We start from the raw sequence: 5,078 nt of genomic DNA on the forward strand, positions 1-5,078 counted from the left end.
ATAAMAGAGTACTGCAGTCTCTAACCATGAGTTTAGTTTTCATATATAATTACGGAACAAAGAACTCAGACAATGAACTAAGAGTTTGGCATCTTGTTTGGTGATTATCTGTAATACCTACAAATGAGCTATGACGAGAAAAGGAGAATCAAAAGAGAATTCTGTGCTCTCACACTTAAATCAAGGCCCAGATAAATTTTTAACTTTTAAAATTTTTAATTTWGCTGGAATTATAACAGCTCAAAATGGTGTTAGTATAATGTGCTACACTCAAAATGAAACTCTGTATTTTAGGTTTCCACAGCACAGTATATATTTTCACTAAAAAACAGTACAAGCATAGTGTTTCCTCAGGACAGCTTAAAACAATCACTTTCCATCTTCACCCTATCTTGTCTAGTACTAAGAACCAAATACAAGCAAATATCCCTCAACCTGGAAATCAGGAAGAGCATCCACTGCACTCATTTCCATAGTTCGAATATTTCTTTTCAAAGTCCGGTTTTGCTTTGAAGTCCTAGACATCAACTTTTTCTTCTGATATTGAGGGATTGTAGAATAATTTTAACAGAATAATGTGTGATGTCCTTAAGTGACTATAGACACATTTCTTTCCTTTTTTGAAACCATGGGAAAACTTTTGAAAACCTGGGAAACCATGCCAAAATGCTTCGCTAATCTAATCCAGAGGTTTTGAAAACTGAATTTAATCCCAGAATTTTCTTCAGCATTTGAATGTGTATAGCATGTTATTTTTTGTGTCTCAGTTTGCTGTCAGTGAAACCAAGAGTGAACTCGTTCCTTACAGATCTTTTTAAATAACTACATGGAGATGTTCAAATGTTGGATTCACTACTCCAGGAATGAAGACTTTGCATTTTTTAGTATTATACAATGAAAAATACATAAATATACTTTTAAGAAATCAGCATTGTTCTAATGTATGAAAAGACTGAGAAATTTGCAGGGGAGACTGGAACCAAAAATTACATTTGTCACTGAAATKATAATTTGTCGAAATATGTTCATTTCAGATGGTTAAATTTCACCCACATTTTGAAACAAGCATTTTGAACATGCTATATGGCTTCAGGGTCCTGTCTGTGAGCTCTAAAACTGGGATGAACTCTAAGGACAATCCAGCTATTCCAATCATCAGCAAAAAGAGAATTGCAGCCCACTGCCAAGGAAGCAGGACATGCTCCTCTTCCCCAGACAGATGTGGTCTTCTGGTCAAACTCCCAGTAGGAAAGAGAAAAAGAAATGTTGACAAGACCCTTTTTGGGAGATACTCAACAAGCCAATTAGCCTATTTCACCTCTTCTCAAATAGACTTTTCTCTTTTCCTCCCTGGATTTCCATGATTTATTATTGTGGGCTCAGATGGGAATCCTAGTACTTCCAACATCTAGCTGTCAAAGCAGTCCACTTGAGTTAAAAATACTGCAGCCTGAGAAATTCAGAGGACACAGTTGGCSAASTTCTCTGTCAAGGGTTTCTGGCTCTCCTTTAACACATCAAAAAGAATTTATTTTCAAATTATCAGAGTGGACTCATCTTAAAAAATAGATATGTATTTTAGTGTCAGATTTTGTTTGAACAGGAAAAAAGAAATCTGCTTCAAGTTGGGAGGAAAAAAAATTTCAATACTTCTGAATSCTTTGTWAAAAAAAAAAAAAAAATTACTGCTCCCTGTYCAGCCTTAATAAATRCCACSTTTTAAATGACCTAAATTCACAGAAAGCTAATGAAAAAACTGAGTTTCTCAAAGTTAATTTTCGCTATTCTTCAGTCTTACTTCATAATTTTCTAATGTGTGTCAGTGACAGACAATGCACAGTAGTTTAATTATTATCTTCTGCTGTGTGCCCATGCTGTGAAAAAAAAGATTGTGGGGAACAGAAGGAGGAGATAAAATATCCTGACACAAATTAGTATTTAACACACATTTTGAAATCAGTCTGCTGCTGCTGTTTCTTCAGCTCTTTAGATACAGCATGCCAGAGAGCCCACCAATTTCCTTTTCTCACTAGAATGTGATGAGGAAAAGACTTCTTTGTTTTGTTGGTTTTATTTTTTTTTTTTTGTCATTTAACATCTTTCCCCAAAAAAGAACATACATCTGAGGATGATTGCAAACATTTGCTCCATCAGTTCTGTGCTCTGTAAGAATCTGACTCTAAATGATTTAGGGAGAAACACTATTTGTCCACTTGTGATGAGCMTATTTTTCATGTTAGGATACCAGGGTTTTCTGTCTAGCAGGCAGATGACAGCCACGGTTTAATCAAACTGACAAAGTAAATAAGAATGTGTTCAATATTTAACACACAGTATGTAAATARCCCGTCTATGTTCATGTGTCTCTTCGGATTCTCAAAAAAATTACTGAGTGGATATGCTGCAAAAACACATTGAAACATGAATACCATTTAATACAAATAACTATAGAGTTTAGCTTTAATTTTAAAACTGATGTAAACAATTTTGGAATCKTGATTGTTAATTTCTGTCCCTGTAAAATTTGTGAACAACATTATTCACTGAGGGGTCCCTGTGAGTGGGGCAGAAATCACTGTAGTTGGAAATGGCCAACTGTAATTTCCCGTGGGTGCTTTGGGGAAGTTGATTCAAGAAAACATCTCTAATCTGCCTCGTGTACTTTGTACAGAGGAATAGCAAGAGGAATTTGGATGAAGATATACAAAATAATCAATAGCTTAGGTCATAGAGAGTTGGGAATTGTGTGATATTTTTCTTTAAATAATAGAAAAGAACATGCATTGAAATAGAAATATGAGAACTGCAACCTAATGCAACATAAATTCTATTTCACTCCACATTAATTTTTTTTTGTGGAACCCTTGGGCTGAGAGATTTTTATACAAGTCAAGATTTTACAAAGATTCAGTAGAAACTGGGCATTTAAAAAGCAAAACAAAACAAGAGAAAAGAAAACAACCAGCCACATGGGATAAGATACACTTTTTCAGATGTAATCTAAGTTGTAAGAAGGACATTAATTTATGAATCTGTTTATCTTCTGAATTATTGCTTCCTTCAGTTTCATTCAGATCTCAGTTGAGGTGAAAAGGTGTAAACATAATTTGTAGAGCAGTGCAGTGCAGTTTTAGTGTTAAAGTTATGTTAGAATAAAACCAGGATCACCTTTCTGCAAAACTCTTCTGTTGACAACAGCATGACAGCAAGGAGCCAGTTGTTCTGACATAACTCAAACAAAAGTTAGCAAAAAATACCACTGGTTCTTCTGCAAGTGCAAACAGATCATCTGCCAAGCCTGCTGTAAAGTAGATAACTGAGAAATCCAAGCTTGCCTTTGGGAAAGGGACCTTTAAAGATTAGCACTTTTGATTCGGACTTCTCTTTCTCATAGTCAGAAGAATTCACTTTCAACATAACAAAACAGTAAAAAGATAGAACTTTTATTCAAATTATATTCAATTATGGGATGCAGGTCAGTATTTTTGTTTTGTATTATTTTTTTCTGGATTTTTGGTTGTGCTCATCCTGCCCTGTCTAATTTACCAAAGCAGTTAGTGTTTTCAGCTGCTATTGAAGATGTAATAATGAAGAGCACCTAACTTCCCCTGAATCAATATTTCAGCTTTGCTTGAGGCCATTTTCAGTAATCATTGGCTTCGAGAGTTCTCATTTTAATATTATTAAAAAATGGGTTCATTATATTGTTTAGGAGAAGTGATATAAAGTTACCAACACCTTTCTTTGGAATATGTGTTTTCCCCTTATTAATATTTTAAGACAAAATCTTACCCCTGGTAAGACATTGAATAGTTGCCTTTGAATACAAATGCAGAAGAATTATGAAACAGGAACACAAAATACAARCAGTTTAGCCTGTTTACAAATTATATCTTAGACATTGAGGAATTGCTCTCTSTTTTCTCCTTCCATCCCACCAAAAATCAGGAAATACGTCTAGCAGCAACAGCAGCAACAGAGCTCTTCCAAACAGGTGTAATTTGAAGGTGAGTTCAATTCATTTTTCAAAATGTACACGTTGTCATTAGTATTTTTCAGCCAACATAGAAAGTATAGATTTTCCSCTCGTTTGAATGACATGATTGTCAAAAAGGGGAGATAGGGGGAGAGGTTCTTTTGCCTTTACAAAGTAAAGTCAACATTGAATAAAGGATTACTACAAGCATGTATGGCTCAAATGAAATCCATTGCATTGAGTCTCCCAAAAAGTCAGGTCCCTATTCATACCTGGCAGAATGTCTCAGGAAAACAAACTAGACCTGGGATTTTAAAGCAGTATGGGCTGTATGGACATGAAGTTACTATGATGGGAAGATTATTTCAGACTATCCCTCTCTAAAGTCCTTTTTTCCCCAGCTCATCACTGCTTGGTACCCCAAAGGGTTCCCCTCTCTGCCTTATTTCCCTCAGACTGCTGCATTTTTGGGAGATAGCAAATGGTGCAGGCTCTCTCGCATAATTTTTTTAAGCAGTGTGTTTTAAAAAATGTAGTGATGTCCCTAGAACTTAAGTAATATGCTGGAAAAAAAGTGTCACTACCTTAATTACTGCATGAGCTTTCCAGCTTTGGGCTTGCATTGATTTTGAGTAGCCAAAGATCTGCTCATTTGCTTTATAACTTTCCCCATGCCATAGGTCAGCTCATTCCCTGTTTTCCAACAGGGAATTTGCTTGTTTAGTTATTACTTTTCTTATCTTACATTTCCTTCAGCAAATATTTTAGGACTGAGTGTTTTTTCATTCTCATGGAAAAATACTTCCCTGTGCAATGTTTACTTCCAGTCAGGCCTTTTGTTGTTTTGCCTTTGAGCTCTTGCTCTAACTCCTAGAGTCCCACAAGAACAAGAAATGCAGATGGATGCAAGGAATGAAAAAAACACACTGTTCTCCTGCCTGCATAATTACACTTCTGCAAACACTAAATAAAACATTCCTGACAAAGAGGTGTTTCACTTTTGGTTTATTAGGGACTAGATTTTTCTCTGTTGAAATCCAATTCCCAAAGTCCCAGAGATTTTCATAGAAACAGAAAGTTATCCCTTAATTTAAAAATGCAT

The sequence above is a fragment of the Malurus melanocephalus genome, unplaced genomic scaffold, assembly GCF_030028575.1.
Source record: "Malurus melanocephalus ecotype Western Australia unplaced genomic scaffold, MMel_1.1 scaffold_458, whole genome shotgun sequence".
In the NCBI taxonomy this organism is placed as follows: Eukaryota; Metazoa; Chordata; class Aves; order Passeriformes; family Maluridae; genus Malurus; species Malurus melanocephalus.